The 22784-nt window shown below is 41.8% G+C and overlaps 1 long non-coding RNA gene across 2 annotated transcripts; it reads left to right on the forward strand.

Annotated features, from left to right (window-relative positions):
- The first annotated feature begins 51 nt into the window (after window positions 1-51).
- On the forward strand, window positions 52-6279 carry LOC123741623 (uncharacterized). Of its 2 annotated transcripts, none has more exons than XR_006769100.2 (3): window positions 52-306; window positions 1815-1931; window positions 4074-6279. It is a non-coding gene; the product is annotated as an uncharacterized LOC123741623 (long non-coding RNA). The 2 variants fall into 2 exon arrangements; XR_006769099.2 differs by having other exon boundaries at window positions 4080-6279.
- The last annotated feature ends 16505 nt before the right edge of the window (window positions 6280-22784 follow it).

Consider the following 22784-nt stretch of genomic DNA (forward strand, 5'->3'; position numbering starts at 1 on the left):
GCGTAAACTCAGCACATTATAGCCAATGACGGAACGCTGCCTCTTGAACGAACATGCTGAGAACACCGGCGTCTAGTTGCTCTGAGGTTTGTTCAAGATCGACAAACAATCACATGTTTTTGAGCTAACTTTAAATTGATGCTTGTTCGTGAGGGAGTCATTAGCTAGTCATAACCCGCAGTCTCCGCTGTTATAACTGACCGGGCAGAAATAGTCAACGTCAATCCAAGGAGGCAAAAAGGACAGTTTCTGAGTTTAATTCAATAAAAGAAAATCAGCGAAAGGAGATTTGAAAATAAAGAGAAGGTTGGGCAAGAAAAGTAATGTTTAAGATGTACTTGGTGAAGTGTTAAACAATGTTGACACCCCTTGTCAAAAAATTGTTCTGCTGTATTTGACTGTAGCCTATAGTGCATTATCTTTATTTGCGGGTTAGGTTCGGGTACAGGCCTTAGATTTTCACTTCATCACATAGCCTGTTAGGGCGGTTGCAGATGGGTTATTAACAATTACGGGCAGGTGCAGGTAAACAAACCTAACTTGTAGCAGTGTCATGGATGACCTGCCTGACAACTTTGGGGCGGGAAACAGCTAACTTCCTACAATTCTACACATTTTGCAATGGGGCAAATAGAAAAATGTACAATTATATATATAATCTCATGCTATTCTACACATTTTGCAATGAGGCTGAGAGAATTTGCCATGTTAAAAGCGAATTTCCTGCAATTATTCACATTGCCATAGTGCAGAGAGACAAATGTGCAAAATTCTGTAATTCTAAATATTGTTGCCGTGCTTATTACCTGTTCATATGCTATCTGGGGATGGGGGGTGGCTCCAGGCAGCCCATGCCCCCTCCCCCGCCCCCCACCTTGTGGGGGCTGTGGGGTGTGTTGTTCGTCAGTGAGTAGCTCCTCAGTCAATAACAATAACACAATTTCAACAATGTGCAATAATAGTTTGTTTACATCTCCTTATAAACAAATAATTAACAGTTTATTAACTTTGTATTATCCCTTTATCATTCATCCTACAGGTAATGGTCAATACCGTAACCCTACTTTATTGTATAATAACCATGGGGGTGCTGGTATCATTCTTCCTTGCAGGCTTTTAGAATTTCCCTTTCACCCTAGTCCATTCTATTAGAAATGAACAATTAGTTATGTTAGCTTAGCTTAATTGTGGTCCTATGATAAAGGAGATTTCATTGCTTGTGTTGATTTAGACATCATTCTTTTGCATTAATGGACAAAGTGATGATATCATAGTGCTCCTTTTCTATACATAAAAATGTTTTGTCTCTTAATTTTGGTGGTTAGTAATTCAAAGTAGTCAAGCACTATCAGAAAACTAGAGGTGTGCTAGAGTGACTGTTGGTTTCACATTGTGCCTCCAGCTAGTGACAGGTGGTACCTTCACAGGGGAATTCAACCTGGTTTTCTGGTTTTCTCACCAGTAACAGCATATTATCCACAAATCACCTTCTCTTATGAATGGGGAGTATGTGTACATTGAGAAGTCTCAATAGAAATGAAACATTGTGATAGATATGATTGAGTTGGTTCTTTATTCTGAAAGAGAATAGTATTATTACTCAAGTGTTAGTTGAAATAGACACTTTTGATATATTTTTATCCATCAATGTGAAGCTTTCTACAGAGCCCCCATAGAATGGATCTTGAATTGCATTTCAGCATATAGTGTGTAAAAATGGCTGATAGTGATATAATTCTGATGGTAAATTATTATCTACTTGGTCTTCAGTAATGACTGATAGTGATATACTGATAGTAGGTCTTGCTCCCCAGAACTGTGCTGGTATGTCATATGAAGAGCTGAATGATGACCTTTAGCACAATGGGCAGGAGGCCCAAACTAAGAGGTTGGATGAACTTTTCCCCCATCTGCAGCCGTCAGTGGTAAAGGTAAGCATTTAGTTTAAAGGTTGCTTTTTGATGTCCCAGAGAGCTTCTGGATGAGAACAAGGTCAGAGTAAACACACAATACGATGTGTTATCTACTCCTGACAAATCAGCAAACAGGGATTACGTGACTGCGTTGACCAACAGAAGGAGCATGCCAGTGCTCAGTTTTCACATGGATTGATAGTATTGTGGGGGGAAGTTAGTGTACATCACTGGAGTTGAATTACAGCATAATGAACAGGTGTCACTGATGTCCCCCCTCTTCTAGCCATGGCCTAACAGTAGGCCTATAGCCCACCTTTGGTCTTCGTAGGACCCGAATAGGAACCTTTGGGGGACACATATTACTAGATGTCTATGTGAACTAAAGATGGGAAGATTCTGGAAAATACTGAAGAATATTGAGATGCGAGGACGATGAGGCAGAGGAGGATGGAGACCAAACTACTCACGCTGAAACACAAACTACAAACTACTCACACTGAAACACAAACTACAAACTACTCACACTGAAACACAAACTACAAACTACTCACACTGAAACACAAACTACAAACTACTCACACTGAAACACAAACTACAAACTACTCACACTGAAACACAAACTACAAACTACTCACACTGAAACACAAACTACAAACTACTCACACGTTCGGAAACATAATGTTAACTTTCACTGCTATTCGGATGACACACCGCTGTACATTTCGATGAAACATGGTGAAGCCCCAAAATTGCCCTCCCTGTTTCAGACATAAGGAAGTGAGTGGATGGCTGCAAATGTTCTACTTTTAAACTTGTTCTAGGTCCCAAGAAACAAAGAGATCTTATGTTGAATCTGACAATTAATCTTGATGGTTGTTCAGTCGTCTCAAATAAATCTGTGAAGGACCTCTGCGTTACTCTGGACCCAGATCTCTCTTTTGACGAACATATCAAGACTGTTTCAAGGACAGCTTTTTTCCCATCTATGTAACATTGCAAAAATCTGAAACTTTCTGTCCAAAAATGATGCAGAAAAATGAATCCATGCTTTTGTCACTCCTAGGTTAGACTACAGCAACGCTCTACTTTCCGGCTACCTGGATAAAGCACTAAATAAACTTCAGTTAGTGCTAAACACGGCTGCTAGAATCTTGACAAGAACCAAAAAAATTGATCATATTACTCCAGTGCTAGCCTCTCGACACTGGCTTCCTGTTAAGGCAAGGGCTGATTTCAAGGTTTTACTGCTAACCTACAAAGCATTACATGGGCTTGCTCCTACCTATCTTTCCGATTTGGTCCTGCCGTACATACCTACACGTATGCTACGGTCACAAGACGCAGGCCTCCTTACTGTCCCTAGAATTTCTAAGCAAACAGCTGGAGGCAGGGCTTTCTCCTATAGAGTTCCATTTTTATGGAATGGTCTAGCTACCCATGTGAGAGACGCAGACTCGGTCTCAACATTTAAGTCTTTATTGAAGACTAATCTCTTCAGTAGGTCCTATGATTGAGTGTAGTCTGGCCCAGGAGTGTGAAGGTGAACGGAAAGGCACTGGAGCAACAAACCGCCCTTGCTGTCTCTGCCTGGCCGGGTCCCCTCTCTCCACTGGGATTCTCTGCCTCTAACCCTATTACAGGGGCTGAGTCATTGGCTTACTGGTGCTCTTCCATGCTTTTCCTAGGAGGGGTGCGTCACTTGAGTGGGTTGAGTCACTGACGTGATCTTCCTGTCCGGGTTGGCGCCCCCCTTGGGTTGTGCCGTGGTGGAGATCTTTGTGGGCTATACTCAGCCTTGTCTCAGGATGGTAAGTTGGTGGTTGAAGATATCTCTCTAGTTGTGTGGGGCTGTGCTTTGGCAAAGTGGGTGGGGTTATATCCTGCCTGTTTGGCCTTGTCCGGGGGTAACGTCCGATGGGGCCACAGTGTCTCCCGACCCCTCCTGTCTCAGCCTCCAGTATTTATGCTGCAGTAGTTTATGTTTCGGGGGACTAGGGTCAGTCTGTTATATCTGGAGTATTTCTCCTGTCTTATCTGGTGTCCTGTGTGAATTTAAGTATTCTCTCTCTCCTCTCTCTCTCTCTCCTCTCTCTCTCCTCTCCTCTCTCTCTCTCTCTCCTCTCTCTCTCTCTTCTCTCTCTCTCTCTTTTTTTTGAGCCCTAGGACCATGCCTCAGGACTACCTGGTCTGATGACTCCTTGTTTCCCCCAGTCCACCTGGCCATGCTGCTGCTCCAGTTTCAACTGTTCTGCCTGCGGCTATGAAACCCTGAGCTGTTCACCGGACGTGCTACCTGTCCAGACCTGCTGTTTTCAACTCTCTAGAGACAGCAGGAGCGGTAGAGATACTCTGAATGATCGGCTATGAAAAGCCAACTGACATTTACTCCTGAGGTGCTGACCTGTTGCACACTCGACAACCACTGTGATTGTTATTATTTGACCCTGCTGATCATCTATGAACATTTGAACATCTTGGCCATGTTCTGTTATAATCTCCACCTGGCACAGCCACAGCCAGAGTTTCCCCTTTCCCTGTGTGGAGTACAGGTTTTCTCCAACCTTGCAGAAAGTGACTGCCAGTACAAACACATCATTGTCAGAACTCTTGAACACTACATGTGTGCTGTACTGTGATGCATGCGCACAATCCAGTAATAGCCAAGTGATGGCCTCTTGTATTGTGAACAGTGCTGGCAGTGGTAAAACCTCAAGATATGTGCCGCTGCTGTTCATTCTGAGCGCATGGCACTCAGATCCATGTCCATCTATTAGGGTAATGTCCTCAATCAGATCTTTCCTGGTCTTGGATCATGTCACAAAGACCAACTGTTGCAGACATTCTTTGTTATCGCCACACAACAAGAATTTGGACCATTGTTTGGGGGGGTTTTCTGGTCGTCCGAATATATTTTAGTCACCTGACACCCTTTTGTTGCTCAACGACCTCCTTCAGCGTTCTTGATGCCCATTGTTTTGTATGTGTCTGGGACAAAATGCACCACTTTAGATTAGCTGGCTATGTCTGTAGTTATCAGGAACTTTAGTGCCCTGTTGGCAAACATCCCAAATGTATCTTGCTGTTTCATAACTTGAACAAGTGTCATTGCATCCCACACCCAGGTTGAGCCATCAGGGATGCTTTCAACTGTGGCTGGTGGGTTTACTGATCCCTCTAGAAAGTACATGAACTTTGCTTTATCAGTTTTCACGAGGGAGCCATGCTTGTTGGCAATTGCTGCAGGCAAGGGCCCCAGACTATTAGATGAGCATTTCACTGTTGATCTTTCTCACTGTGCCTACCACAATGAGCCTTGCAAAAAGATCTTGAGGAACAGTGCCCGGGAGGAACAGTGCCCGAGACCATTCAATAAACCTATCAGCTAAGCGGATCCTGTCATGTGTCAAACAGCCATGGCTAATGAGGAATGCTTGGGTATGAGCCATCTCCCTTTCATTATGAGGTTCATAACATCCTGGCAAGTTGTATACAATCTTCTGACTCTCCTCCTCTAACATTCACACGTACATTGTCAGTAGAGGGGTCTGTTGTCATGCCTGTTGTCCAGGCAATGAAATTGAAAAGCTCATTTGGGACCAGATTTGAGGCAGAGAGAGATGAGGACTGTCAGTTCTTGTAGTAATGCTGCCACAGTTGTATAATGCTAATTTAGTCATCTAGCTCTTAATCTGCAATGGTTTTAAACTTAGAAACTAGTCAAAGTAAGGAATATAATAGCTATTGAATATCTTTATTCGTTCTTTGTTCATAATAAAATATGATTAGCAATTTACACTGCAGGATGAAGACATTACCGAACATATTTTTTATAAAGTGCAACTGTAAAAAAAAAAATCTGGCTCTTGTACAATACAACAGTAACACATGCAAATGTAATAAAAAAAAAAAAATCCTGGTTAGGCGATATGCTATTGCTTGCTTTTTCTATGATGTAGTGTACTAGAGTTCTGATTGGATCATCGGATAGTGGTGGCATTTAGCAGTACCGGGATTTTGCCTGACCAGACAGATAATTATAAGATATGTTTTTAGATAAATGTGCATAAACTAGAGGTGCCAGCATATTTTACAAGTCTTGTAGAAATTATTTAATGTCATATACAAAAAAACAGCTCCTCTCTCCACAGATCGATCGACTTCACTTTTTTTTGGCCTCGGCCCACCACCGAACTCCTCCATTGTAAAATATATATATTTTGGAAGCTATAGAAAGATATTTATTAATGTCTACATTTGTTTTTGACAGGTATATTTTATTTCAGACACCTTACTACATGCTTTTACATTATGTTAAGTGAACTGAAAATGAAAAGAAAACATTAAAAAAACATATACAAACATATTCCTTTAAGTTTAAAAAAAAAAAGTCTATAAGAAATAAATACTTAAATACATTTTGCTGAAATACTGTAGAATTCCATTAATTCCTTTGGAGGACTGCTCTTTCTGTGGAGTACCAATATGGCCTCCAGTGGCTTCAAAGCCTCGCATTGGCCAATACATAGCATCAGCAATCCAGGGTTTATACACATCATTGGGTGAAATCCACATAGATGACATCAAAATCAATGACTCAAGGTAATGAATTTCAAGTAAGTATTCTTGTCTTTTGTATCACGAAAGATAACATTACATTGGATTTTTATAGAAGGTAAGATTTCAGATCTATTCTAATCCCAGGGGAGGGAAGGATGGAGGGAGGAAGTGCTGGGTTTGGGGAGGGGGACGATCACATCTATTATTACTATCTAGCAGTTTATTTGTCTATCTGTGCCCTGACTGACAAAGTTTGTCCTGACAGCTTGTTTGGCAGGAGCCGACGTTCCTCTGTCGTCCTTCTTGCTGCTTTCCGCACTGACCTTGGGAGCTGTGGCCCTTTGGAGAGAGATGCATTGTGCTGCAGAGATTCACTGCCAATTACAAGTGACAGGTAATACAATGGCCTCTGTCTACACTAAGACTAGATCTGATAAAGATCTTCACTGGATAAAAGAGTATCGACCTCTTTAGATGGATGTAATGAGGATAATTGTTGCTCCTCTGACTTTGTTTTTACATTCTCATGAGACACTAGATTACCCCGCTGGTGTCGGAGTGATACCTCTCCAATGTGGTCGATGTTCTGTTACTCGCATACGATGTGGTGCAAGGACACTGTAGAAATCCCTCTCTCAAACTCTCTCTCTTTATCTACACCATGGATAAAGATGTGTCGCTTCCCATAACACCAAGATAAGATGTCACTTTTTAATACGCGGGATACTGCTGCAAAGTGTTGTAATGCTTTTTGAATCCTTGCATGCAACCAGATAATAAGGTATGACTTATATTATCACTTTATATTTAGCTAACTGTCCTGACCATAGACTGTATCTTGACATTCTGTAGAATTGAATCATACACAGTGTCTATGATGTTACCCCTAGTTTGAGTGAATCGTTTCTTTTTTATGAAACTGCCAACTCATGGTCTCCAGTCAATCTTTAAAAAATATTTTGTTACTCAAAGATGGACCTCTTTTAGTGACAGACTCTAGAGTCCTGATAAACATGTACAGATCGCTTCTGCAGTGAGATCTACAGTGTGGGCGTGCAGCAGGCTCTATGCTAAGCTAGGTCGCCATCATCTGTAGCAGGGAGCCACGTTGTTTGTGTCTGGAGTGGGGAACAAAAGGGCAGGGAGAGGGGGATTTTGGGGTGGGTGAGAGGGGTTGGTGGTTCATCGAGGGAGGGGGGTAGTAGGGAGATTGGTCGCTTTACAAATGTGACAGGCACATTGCTGTAGTTGATGTACTCTGTCATCTTTACTTTTAGGAATGCCATCAATTTTTACACTTCTGTTAATAAGTATTTCAGAAAAGTGGGCTGACTGTTTTATCATTCACATATCTGTTTAAATGAAACCCAGATGTGTCATTTTTTGTCTGAAAAACAGGGGCACCTCTCTGGATGTAGGCAGCTGAGACATAGTGTTAACTCATGATACAACCCATCTTAAGAGGAGCCAAATTCACTTTATGTGACAGGTTTTTTTATCGGTTGGAAGCATTTCAAGCCTACTGATTTGAAGATGTCATCTGAAATCATCTTATTACGTAGGGTGGTGGAATTAATCTTGACATTTAGTATCAGAGAAATACTTGTTGATTCGCAGTATTAAAGGAGATTGCCTGCCAGTTTAAATAATATGCTATGTTTTTGCTATGTATTCAAGCTTCCATCTACGATTCCGGACCTATTCCCATTTGAACCAGGTTATTTTCATAAATTGTGTTATTGATTTGAACCGTATTACCAGTACTTCTAGGGAATATTTTCTCCTCAGATGCTGATTTCTGAAATGTTATAAGCACTTCTCTTTTTCCATCTTTTTGTTACAGTATTTTAAGAATGACTATTGGTGTGTGAAGCTGCAGGAACCCATATGGCAGGGTTCCCCAGTAGGCTGCCCGCTGGCGATTCTATTTGGCCCCCCGAGTTTTTTGAGCCCCAAATTGTTTTACTTTTTTATTTTATTTTCGATGTTGGACATAAAAGACTAGGAAATCATCTAAAGTGGTTTTAAATTAGGAAATCTGTTTCCAAGTATTCCCACACATAAATACAGGGGCATAGTATGTGATTATGCCATATTATGTGATTGTATCCCAATATAATCAAGGTTTGAAATTACTCTGTTTTTGTCAAATACTTTCTCAATTTGGGCTTCTTGTGATCATTTTGCAGTGTACAAATGATTTATAACTATGTTCCGGACCCGACCATCCGCTCAGCCTGCGGATGAATGTAATTGCCCTATGGGATGCCCTTCAATTTTTATTTCAACCATGTTTATATAGTGGCAATGTTTGCCATCCTCTCAGAAGTATTCTTTTTTTTCAGGTAGCTTCTACCCTTCTATTGACATGTCCTTGTGGGTGTAGTGTGAGTTTGCTTTAGAAAAAGACAATTAAACCAAGTAATTTCCTTCTCTTATCCATGTTGATACATGGATTATGTTAGATGACTTGGCAATCGTCCATTGTGTGAGCACATGACATGAAAGGAAATGTGTGCTTTGCCTGTGATTTAGCATATTCTTTCTTGTTTTTAGGATTTTAATGAAATATCTGTTAGAGCTTGGAATATGCTCGTTTGAAAACTTTCATGGGGTTTAATTAATACAGTTGTCTACCATAACCGGCTTAAACATGTATACCATTATGATACATTTCATTCCCATTCCATAGTCCCTTTAGTCATACTCTGAGTTTTCAGGTGGTGTGTAAAAGAGGTAGTCTTGCAATAGCAGAGCAGCATGGATGAACAGTCAACATCTGTATTCACTGTTGAATAATACTGTACACTCGTTTACTGTGGCAGTTCTCAGAGTCTGATGGCTACTTGTATGTGAAGTATCCAGGTACATCAACAATATATGGAGCATGTCAGGGTTGTTGGCTTTCTTCAGTGCTCCAGGTGATGTTCACTAAAGGGATGTCACAGGATATTCAACTGTAGGCCTTCAGTCATTGATCTTTACACCACTGCTGTACAAGGTATAGCTTCCACAGACAGTGACATGTTCATTATAATGTCGTCCAAAAACAAGTAAAATACAGCATACAGTTTCACAAAGAATGAATATGCTGCTCCATTCCAAAATGAAGCTTTGCGATGTATTTCACTAGTTGCCCATTCTAAACAGCTGTGTTGTATGTGTAATATCTGTCCCTCCGTCTACAGTTTGTGTCTACGCTGATGGTCCACTGATGAGTCCTTATGATCAGTATTGTCCTGCTCCTGGGTTCAGTTCAGGGCTAATATCCAATCACAGCTTTAATATACACACACAGCCGAGGGACTTGTTCCGCGCGTCAGACCAAAATATACCCCCGCTCCTTCACCCCTCGACTGGCTCAATTTAAGCATGGGGCTGTGTTCTCCTCCTATCTGCCCTGGGGTTTTTTACATATCTGATGTCCTATGTGTTCCTTGGTTTAATGTGTATGATCTGAGTGTGATCGTAACGGTGAGGAATAACATGTGTGCTGTTATTTCACCAGCCAACACAGCACACAGGCATCAACTATTTATGTGAAACGTGTTTTGGGAAGAGGTTGTGTGGGATAGGGTGTAAAAGTGAACAAAGAATATGAAACGCCTAAAAATGAACGCAAAGGGACAATATTGAAAAGATATTGGATTGTAATGTTGAGATATTGAATAAATATAATTAAGTGCTTTCTCCCCAACATCTAGTTTGCACAGCTCTGTTCCAAAACAGTGTTACATTTACAAACCTATAATGTATAAAGACCATTTATACAATCAACATTTTCATCCCATGTTACAGTACCCTCTGCCTCAGAGGACTGCACGTCCTTGGCTTACCTCTATCTCTCAGGTGAAATGGAAGATGCGTATCTAGGCCTATAGCTACTACAGCCCGTATACTTTCCAGAGAGAGAGAATGTTCTGTTCATTGTATCTATAAAGATCTCTTCCTCTCATTGGTGTGCCCTTGATTTGCTCACAAAGCAAACCCAGGCCTGCTGTGGGTCCCCAGAGACACCCAGAGAGTAGCAGCTGCTCGCTCTTTCTCCAAACCAACATGGGCAGCACACACATGGGGTGGGGGGTGACGGATGAGGGGGTACTATTTAACGCTCCGCCATGGCTAAACACTGTTGGAGAATCGGTAAACATTGATAGGCATCCTTGCACAACTGGAAATGTTTGATATGAGCATCAGGGATGTAATTATTTATTTAATTTAGAGGGCAAGGGGCGGGGGCTTAGTTTTGCTGTGAAGGATGAAGGATGCACACTCATGGGTTTAGCATATCAAGTCGTACCCCAATGACTGAAACTAAAAAGAGGCTCTAAAAAAGTAATTGTTTTGTATCACTCTCTTTTGGTTCTCTGCCTATAAGCTTTTCCATGTATGTCCAAAAAGTGGTGTGATCAAAGTTTGACAAAAAAAAATAATATATTATTGAGCTTTCCCTGGCTCAGTAAATTAAATTAATTACAACCTTATAAAGAGTCTAAATGGGCTGTGGGGATCTAATGTCTAGTCCCCTCCAGCGTGCAGTAGGCTAGGCTGCATTTCCCTGGTATCAGGTGGCCCTGATTGACACATTGTGGGGCAAGCTTATTAATGCCAATGGGGATGGAGAAAATTTGATTCCAGTCTGTGTCACAGCCAGGCTATGTATGCCAAGCCAAGTCCAGGCACGTATATTTACACATATCAGGGAAAAGGGGATGCTTCCTCATTTTGAGTGTTTTATTCCCCCTATGAATGTGGTGAAGCTGGTAATACATTGACTGTATGTTGATTCCACAGTAGTGAAAGGAAGGCAAGACAGGCATTTATTGCTGTCTAATCAGATTGTGAAATTAATTATGCAGACAGCATCAAGCTCAATTGCAGTTAATTTCTCTCCAATTAATTGTAATGCAAGCCAATTTCAAGATGTGAAAGATCTGAGAGCACTAACAGAAACTGTCCTCTCCATACAAATTGCTTGTGTTTCCACTCTGCCCATCCCACACCTCACCCCAAAGAGTCCCATTGACCAGTTTTATATTTTTGTAAATGGGGGGGATTAGCCATCAGGAGGGCATGCTTGGTTATCACATTTTCACAATGCTGTCACATTGTTGTGGTTCTTTTAATTTAAATCCTACTGTGGGTTGGAGCTGACCTTTTTAGAAGGGATAATTAAGACCATAATGGCGAGGTGCTCCTCTTGTCTGTCTGTCTGCATAGAGTGGATGATTAACTGAGTCTCTGTTAATGGGGACAAGGCTGGACACTGAAGGCTAGATTTGTTCAGTCAGTGGAGGTGTATTATTCAATCACCATCGCAGATCACCTCCCTCACCTGTCTGCTGGAAGTACATTAAGATAAGGGCCGTTCTGTTTGGTATTTATTAGCATGTCAGATGATCTGCTTTGCCTTTGCTGTCGTTGAACCAAACTGGTGGTCAATCAGAAATGATCTTTTTTTTATCAGTCACTTAAACACTCTAGTGATGAATCTGTGGGTGAGCATTTGAGGGCATCACTGTATTTTAGTGTTGTCTCCCTTTGTGGAGACATACTTACATTGATCTCCTGCTGAGTGTTGTCCTGCACCTAAGGTGCAACAGAAGTAGAGCTGTCACATCAGATCAGCGGAAGTGTTGCAGTACAGCGCCTCATGTTCACTTCCCCTCTTTTTATCTTGTCTGGCATTCAGAGAGCCAAGGTTCCCAGGACAGCATATGTTTGATCAGCAGATCCCAGCTCCACTCATGAATAGTAATGTCCCCCTCCCTGGCCAGGGTCCCATAGATTTTAGCCAGCCTGGGACTGGAGTTTTACCAACAGGGCCAGCCCCCCCATGCTCCGTGGGGACACTGGGGGGGCCCCAGCTTCCTGCCCGAGGAGGTCCGTCAACGCCAAGCCTACATGCATCACTGTCTGATGCATGGAGTCCCAGTCTGAGTGGGACTGGGTTGGCCAACCCCAGACATTGTCTCCCCCCTAGACACAGTAGGATGCACCCCCAGGCCTTGCTTTATGTCCCACAGCACAGGGTCATGGCAGAGGTACTGAATGACCAATAACTCTGTGTTATCTCCTGTACTTAATGTTGTCAATACTTTGTTGTCAATACTTTATGTTGCTTATGTATTGAGGAAGTAGTCATTGACACAACCAAATGACACAACTGTGACAGATATGTAGGGATTAGGAATCACCATATTGAGGTTCTCAACTGAGGTTCAAACTATTTTAAATGGTTACCTTCTGGATAATGTGCGTTAAGATACATTTTTCCGTCTTTACACTTGTTTTCGGTTTAATTCTCTGTTCAGATAATCCATTAATCAAATGTAACAGTCTTTAAAATGTCATGGTGTCTTTGTATCACAGCTATAATAAATGCCTCATAGCTGGGTAAGAGCTATACTGCCCTCTAGTGCTGCCTTGAAACAAATGTATTGTCCATGCTATTTTACTGAGAGAAAGGTATTACAGTAGTAACATTTTAAAAGATCTGTAGATAAAGTACAGCTTTTCATCTTGCCCACCACCGAAGGTTTAGCTATCTCCTTTTCTAAATCTTGCTATCTCTGAATAAATGTTAGTATTGTAGGGTTGAGCTCACCACAACAACAGCTGCAGCATTTGTTTGCCTTGGCTCTGGCGAAGGTGAGAGCCAGTTATGCTTATACTCCACCATGTAGACTCCCTCCTGCCTGACAGGCTAGGCCCGTTGCCAGGCCAGACCACGGTCCTTGCCAGGGGAATGCCCATTACTGGAGAGCAGCCCTCCACCCACACCATAGCCCTCTGCCAAGGCGCTAACTGTCAGTGCCCAAAGTGCCAGAGTGGAATTGGGTTCAAAAAGTCAAGGAGGAGGAGTGCCTTTCCTCTTACCAACCTCAAGCGAGACTACCCATTTGTGCTAACCTCTGTGCCCCGTGAGAATAAAATCTTCATATGTGTTTCTGAACAGTGTGAAACTATGAATTGTAATGCAGTGATAGGTCAATCCTAATAACCTTTATTTTTCATTATCTTACCAAAGAACTGGATAAAGTAACAGATATTTATGCCATAAGAAACCACATTTGTTTTTCTCCGAATACCTTTGTCAGCTAATAGTAATGTAGACTCTGTACCTCTCATTCGAAAATGTGAAGAAGAGGGCTTCTTCCTACAACGTAAACCATTGTGAGATACATGTATTCTCAGCACATAGATCCTACAGCTCAAGGTCAAGAGGATTCAATGAGGGCTTATCATTAGAGCCAATTATTAGGTCTGACAATGCGTTTCAAACAAATCAATAGCCCTGGTCAAAGCTCTTTCAGAGGGCTGGTCTTCCAATCAATCTCACTCAGGGCCAGACATCTTTTCTCCCATGTTGATGATGGATATTGATGCAACCCTTCTAGCCCATAGTAATCTGTATATATACATGTATGTTTTCAGTCTGTGAAGGAAATGCATTCAGCAATATACCACAATTGTTACCATTTTAGCTGGCATACTAGACTGTTTTTAGGGAGAAGGTTTTAGAAGAAGAAGTTATTGCAGAATATCTCCTACATCAGCGTCCAAGCCAGCACCACAGAGGGTGGAGGAGTGGGCACCCGAGAAGGGCTCTGGCACGGTAGTATGTCCCAGGCCAGCATTGCAGTGCCCTCTGGCATCATCATGGATATTATACAGGGCTCAACCCAACCCTGAGGCTTGCTGAGGGAGCACCTTGATTAATGCATTTCAAATGGTCCAAACTAGATTAGATTAAATGAGGTAAAGATGCCTCTACGGTAGTGTATCAGAGTGGGAGAAAGAGGAAAGGGATGGGCATTGCATTTAATGCACACGTTAGGTATGTCATATGGGAATTTGCTCTTCCCAATCCTAACGATTACAACAATTATCTCTTATAGGTGGGAGATTTTTTTTTCAGTTATCATATGCACGTTGAATTCATTCTTCGGTTCAATGCAATCATTCTCAAATGAGCCGCCACTCTTGTCAAATAGCCTGGAGAATAAAGGCTGCGTGTGTTTTACTGGCAATGAAGATAACACAGTGCCAGTCTTCAGATTGGTAGAGGTGGATGTCTGTAGACAGCCAAATCAATGGGGTTTCCTTTGACGTGAAGGTGTAGGCTTGCTGAAAGGCAGATTTGTGAGATGCTGCTACCTTGGGACATTGTTCTCCTGTCAGTCTTGGCAAGCCTAACAATGTAATCTCTCTCTTCTCTGCTCTCTTCTTCTCCTCTCTCCTGAGGAGCAAATATCCTTCAGGTAAACAGCAATACATGTCACCCCCTGAAGATGTACAATTTAATATTTTGTGTGTGCCAGTTAGGAGGCTGTAGATTGAGAGGCTTAGCTGCAGATAAAGGAAATACATTTTTCATCAGGAATAATACGACGCTTAGAGAAAGCACAAGGAGCAGGTGAAAGAGGACAGGGAATTTGTCAAGTGTTGTCACTTCAGGATAATACTGCTTAGCGTTTGATCGGAGTAATCAAGGGGTGTGATGTCTAAGGATGGGGGATTAAACCAGTGTTCACTGGGCTGATGGGAGCCGGTTGAATGCTGCCATTTCACTGGGCTCAATGGAATTCGCAGGAGTTTTGTTCAGTCTGATTTTAGTTATGTCTCTGGATCTGTTGGAGTGTTTCCAACAGCTGGAGCTGTCCGTTTATCCTGAAGGTGTGGACTGCAATGTTGAACACAACACATGAATCTAATCCTTTTTCATTGTTTGATTCAAGATGATAACCTGTACATAGGTTGGAAAGGTTGTCCTCTGGGATAGTCTACTATGAAAGGAAATTATCAATCTATTCCAATGACTTTCTAGTCCTGCTTTTTTGTTAAGATGCCAGTTGCTGAAGTTTGCTGTAAGTCTACTGCCCCTGCAGTGCCAACGATGAGTCTCACCTTTTGCTCTTTCTCAATTTCATGATCTTAATATCTCCCTTGATGTTTTCAATGGAGTAACTAACTTGTGTGGGTTCAGTGGTACAGTCTGGCACGGTGTGGTGTGGTGGGTGGATGCTTACATGGAGTCCTCTCTAATTTGTTTCTGCTCCAAGGGTTCTCATTAAGGATATGTGGTGGGAGGGCTCACAGTGAGAGGAGGAGAGGCCATGCAGCTTGGGAAGGTCACAAAGACAACAGTATGTTGGGATTACTGGTTGTACGGCTGCGTCCCAAATGGCACCCCATTCCCTATTTACTGCAGCCCACTACTTTTAACCAGAGCCCCTTTAGACCCTGGTTAGAAGTAGTGCACTATAAATTGACAAAGCAAATGATAATGATGATTAAAAATGTAATGTTGTCCTATTATGTGCCTGTTTTGAATCTCCGTGCTTTCTGTACCTGCCTACTGTGACCACCTGATGGCAGAAAACACCACAACCACAGGAGCTGTTAATGCCACACACTGAGAACCACAGAGGGCCCTCTCCATGAGGTGAGGTGGTAGTGGCTTATTCACTGGTGTGAAAACATGGGATATGAAATGAATGTCCAGGGGATTTTGTACTAGCCTACTATAGCTTATCAAAATTTACAGGAGCAAGTGTAATTTGAATTGTTTATCTCACCTCTCTCAATCAGTGTCTCAACAAGTAATTAAGAAATGACCTACAAGAATGTGGAATTTTTTTGGCCCTTCTCTTATCTCCCACGTATTGAAACATCACAAGACGCCAGAAGGGCAAACTAAATTGGTTGGCTCAGTACACTCCTGGCTCTCGTGGCAGGTCGTTGTTCAGGGGCGCGGCAGTGCCGGAGTGAGCCAGATGGGCTGCGGCCGCCCGGTGCCAAACAAACAGACGAGAGTGAGGGAGGGAGCAAAGTAGTAATGAGCATTCCGAGTCTTTTCGGTGAACCTGCTCATTTGGCTCCCAAATGGCTTTTCATTCAAAATGCTTACATTTTTTCCCAGAACCATGAAAAGATTCCAAAGCTCAAAGGGTAAGCTACCATTATGCCAGATAGTGAAATGCAGCTTCAAATACATTTTTACCTGGAAAATTATTAGATGGCTTGCAAAAAATATAAAATGCACTGAAAAAAATATACTTGGACCAGATTGGCTCGCTCTCCACACTATTTATTGTTTCTTCAGTCAGGATTCACACGTTTTAGATAATTATTTTGGAAATTATCTGCAGAAGAACTTTGGTTTGAGCAGTAGTAGCAGTATGCAAATCAGGGAGCCAAATGAACGGCTCTTTCACAGATGTGATTCGGTTTCCGACGTTCACAAAAAAGATCCGTTCAAAAAGAGCCGTTCGTTTGCGAACGAACCATCACTTGAGCAAAGGGACGGCGCAGCGGACATTCGCCCGTCCGCCATGTCAATTGAAGGGCTTTCTTTGTCAGCAGCTGATGTCCAACTGAAAAACCTGCTGATGTCAGTTAGACCCATTGAGGTAGGTCAAACCTGCTCTGCGTGTCATACTGTGAGCCTGTCTTTTCAATCGAGAAGGTTGATACGATCAGTGCAATTTACTGTGAAACAGGTTAAAGCCCTCTAATGAAGGATCTCTTTTTTGGGAATAGATTCCCCTTACACCTTAAACACAGTCTATCTACAGACTCCATGAAAGCTGTGTGTGGGTTTGGTTTTACTATCCTTGTCGCTGGTCCCCACAAGGAAAAATGCTATTATAGGTTTAAGGGTTATGTTTAAGGTTAGGGTTACAATTAGGGTTAGTAGTTAGGGTTGGGGGTTTGGAGTTGGTGTTAGGGCAAGGTTTAGGGTTAGGGGTATGGGAAAATAGAATTTTGAATGGGAATCAATTGTTTGGTCCCCACAAGGATAGTACAACAAACGTGTGTGTGTGTGTAGGAGGAATTTTGGCCTTATGTGCTCATGTAATGTGTTGTGTATATGTTATCTGTCTAGGGATGTTTTAACTTATTTTGTACACTAGGGGCACTCTCGCATGGGGTTATAGGTCACTGGTCACATGTATATAGGTACACAGCCCACTCGGCACACCACAGTCATTTCAATGTGGACAATTGGGTAATATTTGGTTGAGATGTTGATCAATGAGATTACAGCCTATATTCACACACTCAAAAAGACAGCCCAAAGTTTGTTGAATTCCCGATGTGCCATCTAAAAGCACAACCAAACTCCAATGGAAAACAATGTTTAGTTTTTGGTTTAGTTGTCACCTAAATGTGTTATCACTGCACTTTCAATAATTTAAAAGCACTTCAAAGTTCAAATCTGAATGCAATGTCAACTTAATGTGTTGTCACTGTGCTTCATCTAATAGTAGAACCAAATTACCTGGATTGCAGTTGAGATTACATTAAAAGTACATGGTACAGGTAATCAGTGCTTGAGATTCTGTGCAGATTATTACAGAAATTGTAAAGAACTCCACAGACCTGCGACTTTGCATGATATAGGGTAGGTAACAGCATCTCCACCCCGCTGATCCTCAACACTGGGGCCCCACAAGGGTGCGTTCTCAGCCCTCTCCTGTACTCCCTGTTCACCCACGGCTGCGTGGCCATGCACACCTCCAACTCAATCATCAAGTTGCAGACGACACTACAGTGGTAGGCTTGATTACCAACAACGACGAGACGGCCTACAGGGAGGAGGTGAGGGCCCTCGGAGTGTGGTGTCAGGAAAATAACCTCACACTCAACGTCAACAAAACAAAGGAGATGATCGTGGACTTCAGGAAACAGCAGAGGGAGCACCCCCCTATCCACATCGACGGGACAGTAGTGGAGAGGGTAGAAAGTTTTAATTTCCTCGGCGTACACATCACGGACAAACTGAAATGGTCCACCCACACAGACAGCATGGTGAAGAAGGCGCAGCAGCGCCTCTTCAACCTCAGGAGGCTGAAGAAATTCGGCTTGTCACCAAAACACTCACAAACTTTTACAGATGCACAATCGAGAGCATCCTGTCGGGCTGTATCACCGCCTGGTACGGCAACTGCTCCGCCCATAACCGTAAGGCTCTCCAGAGGGTAGTGAGGTCTGCACAATGCATCACTGGGGGCAAACTACCTGCCCTCCAGGACACCTTCACCACCGGATGTCACAGGAATGCCAAAAAGATCATCAAGGACAACAACCACCTGAGCCACTGCCTGTTCACCCCGTTATCATCCAGAAGGCGAGGTCAGTACAGGTGCATCAAAGCAGGGACCGAGAGACTGAAAAACAGCTTCTATCTCAAGGACATCAGACTGTTAAACAGCCATCACTAACATTGAGTGGCTGCTGCCAATATACTGACTCTACTCCAGCCACTTTAATAATGGAAAAATATGTAATAAATGTATCACTAGCCACTTTAAACAATGCCACTTCATATAATGTTTACATACCCTACATTACTCATCTCATATGTATATACTGTACACTATACCATCTACTGCATCTTGCCATCTTGATGTATGTATCACTAGCCACTTTAAACAATGCCAGATTTATATGTTTACATATCCTACAGTGAGGGGAAAAAAGTATTTGATCCCCTGCTGATTTTGTACGTTTGCCCACTGACAAAGAAATGATCAGTCTATAATTTTAATGGTAGGTTTATTTGAACAGTGAGAGACAGAATAACAACAAAAAAATCCAGAATAACGCATGTCAAAAATGTTATAAATTGATTTGCATTTCTCAATCAGAAAGATTTCAAGCTCCCAGGTATCTTAAATACGGGTAACGAGCAGAGATTAGGAGCACACTTTTAAAGGGAGTGCTCCTAATCTCAGCTTGTTACCTGTAAAAAAGACACCTGCCCACAGAAGCAATCAAACTCTCCACCATGGCCAAGACCAAAGAGCTCTCCAAGGATGTCAGGGACAAGATTGTAGACCTACACAAGGCTGGAATGGGCTATAAGACCATCGCCAAGCAGCTTGGTGAGAAGGTGACAACAGTTGGTGCGATTATTCGCAAATGGAAGAAACACAAAAGAACTGTCAATCTCCCTCGGCCTGGGGCTCCATGCAAGATCTCACCTCGTGGAGTTGCAATGATCATGAGAACGGTGAGGAATCAGCCCAGAACTACACGGGAGGATCTTGTCAATGATCTCAAGGCAGCTGGGACCATAGTCACCAAGAAATCAATTGGTAACACACTACGCCGTGAAGGACTGAAATCCTGCAGCGCCCGCAAGGTCCCCCTGCTCAAGAAAGCACATATACATGCCCGTCTGAAGTTTGCCAATGAACATCTGAATGATTCAGAGGACAACTGGGTGAAAGTGTTGTGGTCAGATGAGACCAAAATGGAGCTCTTTGGCATCAACTCAACTCACCGTGTTTGGAGGAGGAGGAATGCTGCCTATGACCCCAAGAACACCATCCCCACCGTCAAACACGGATGTGGAAACATTATGCTTTGGGGGTGTTTTTCTGCTAAGGGGACAGGACAACTTCACCGCATCAAAGGGACGATGGACGGGGCCATGTACCGTCAAATCTTGGGTGAGAACCTCCTTCCCTCAGCCATGGCATTGAAAATGGGTCGTGGATGGGTATTCCAGCATGACAATGACCCAAAACACACGGCCAAGGCAACAAAGGAGTGGCTCAAGAAGAAGCACATTATGGTCCTGGAGTGGCCTAGCCAGTCTCCAGACCTTAATCCCATAGAAAATCTGTGGAGGGAGCTGAAGGTTCGAGTTGCCAAACGTCAGCCTCGAAACCTTAATGACTTGGAGAAGATCTGCAAAGAGGAGTGGGACAAAATCCCTCCTGAGAAGTGTGCAAACCTGGTGGCCAACTACAAGAAACGTCTGACCTCTGTGATTGCCAACAAGGGTTTTGCCACCAAGTACAAAGTCATGTTTTGCAGAGGGGTCAAATACTTATTTCCCTCATTAAAATGCAAATCATTTTATTAACATTATTGACATGCGTTTTTCTGGATTTTTTTGTTGTTATTCTGTCTCTCACTGTTCAAATAAACCTACCATTAAAATTATAGACTGATCATTTCTTTGTCAGTGGGCAAACGTACAAATATTTTTTTCCCTCACTGTACATTACTCATCCCATATGTATATACTGTACTCTATACCATCCACTGCATCTTGCCTATGCCGTTCTATACTGTCACGCCCTGACCTGAGAGAGACGGTTTATTTCTCTATTTTGTTAGGTCAGGGTGTGGGGTGGGCATTCTATGTTCTGTATTTCTTTGTTTTGGGCCGAGTATGGTTCCTAATCAGAGGCAGCTGTCTATCGTTGTCTCTGATTAGGAATCATACTTAGGCAGCCTTTTCCCACCTGTGTTTGTGGGTAGTTGTTTTCTGTTTAGTTTTCTGTACCTGACAGAACTGTTGGCTTGTTTTTGTTTTGTTATTTTGTTCAAGTGTTTCATAGTGGAATAAAATCATGGGCACTCAACACGTGCACCTTGGTCCCCTCATTACGACAGCCGTTACAATCACTCATTCATATATTTTTATATTTTTTTATGTACATATTCTTAGTCATTCCTTTACACTTGTGTGTGTATAAGGTAATTTTGTGAAATTGTTAGGTTAGATTACTCGTTGGATATTACTGCATTGTCGGAACTAGAAGCACAAGCATTTCGCTACATTCGCATTAACATCTGCTAACCATGTGTATGTGACAAATAACATTTGATTTGATATCTTGAACATACACTCTTTCTATAATTACAAGAAGACAATTATAGTTACGGTAACCTAAATGTGGCTATGGGATCTTTTACTAATTTTAAGGTTGAATAAATAATGTTACATTCGTTTGTAAGATCGCCTTAACTTCAGGCTATTTACTGTAGTAAACAAGTAATATTGAATTGTGTTTGGTTGACAACACAACCAAATAGCGTACATCTCCTTTAAATGTTGATATTTAGTTGTGTTGTCAACCAAACACAACTCAATATCACTTTTGCAATACAGTAAATAGCCTAAAGTTAAGGCTATCTTACAAAATAATGTAACATTATTTATTCAACCTTAAAATTAGTAAAATATCCCATTGTCGACAAGTTAACAAATGATACTGTATGTTGGATTCACGTCTCCAACTCAACCAAAAATACAAGTTAAAGAAAAAGATGAAACCATTAGCGTAAATGGAACTATCCAAGCAGTAAATATCAACATTTAAAGGAGATGTAGGCTATCTGCTGCTTGGATAGTTCCATTTCAGCTAATGGTTTCATCTTTTTCTTTAACTTGTATTTTTGGTTGAGTTAGAGACATGAATCCAACATAGATTATTATTTGTTAAATCGTTGACAAGTTAATAGGCTATTTACTGTATTGCAAAAGTGATATTGAATTGTGTTTGGTTATCAATGCAACCAAAAATGAACATTTGAAGGAGATGTAGCTTCTGCTTGGATAGTTCCATCTGTGCCACTGACTTTGTCAGGCTTTAATTTCAGTTTGTCTACAAATTAATAACTGTTATGTTGGATTCATGTCTCCATTTCAACCAAAAATCTAAGTTAAAGATTAGGACTAAATCAAATTAAACTTGAAATTCACTTTAAATAAAGTTTGATTGGATTTTTAAACCCATAAGAGTCTAAACCCTGTCTAAGCCTGATGAGGGGGTTCTTCTAAGATATATGGAATTGTTTTAAGCAGGTCATACCAAGTATCATTTTGCTATTTATTTTTGAATTTTAAGACTCCTTGAAACAATTATTTGATGAAAAATGTTTTGGGGCCTTAATGCTATTAGCCCAAGATGCTACAAACACATTGAATATCAGATGCACGACATGGAACAACAGATAGTCACAAAAATAAATCAAAAGGAAGTTTGTTCTGAATTGTCTTTCATATATCTGAGAGATACAAGAAAGATCAGTAAAAAAAATGTTTACATTACTTTTGGCGCTAAACAGTCTCCAACAGTGGAGGCTGCTGAGGGGAGGACGGCTCATAATAATTGCTGGAATGGAGTCAATGGAATGCTAACACCTCAAACACGTGGTTTGTATGTGGTTGATACCATTACATTGACTCCCTTCCAGACATTATTATGAGCCGTCCAACCCTCAGCAGCCTACACTGGTCTCCATATATACTTCTGTAAATGTTTAAGGCGGATGCAGTGGATTGAGATGCATCCAATGCAAAAAGACAGAAATCTCTAGTTTAAACGGACAAATTTTTATGGGGATTTTTTTGTATCATGCTAATTAGATTTCCGCAGGGGCAAGGACATCGACCTTAGGGGGTTGAATTAACTTTGATTTGTGGTTGAGATGGAGACGTACTGTATATCTAACATATGAATATAACTTTTGAATCAACCAAAGCTTTAAACTCTAGACCTG

Source organism: Salmo salar, chromosome 03 (genome assembly GCF_965601325.2).
Source record: "Salmo salar chromosome 03, fSalSal1, whole genome shotgun sequence".
In the NCBI taxonomy this organism is placed as follows: domain Eukaryota; kingdom Metazoa; phylum Chordata; class Actinopteri; order Salmoniformes; family Salmonidae; genus Salmo; species Salmo salar.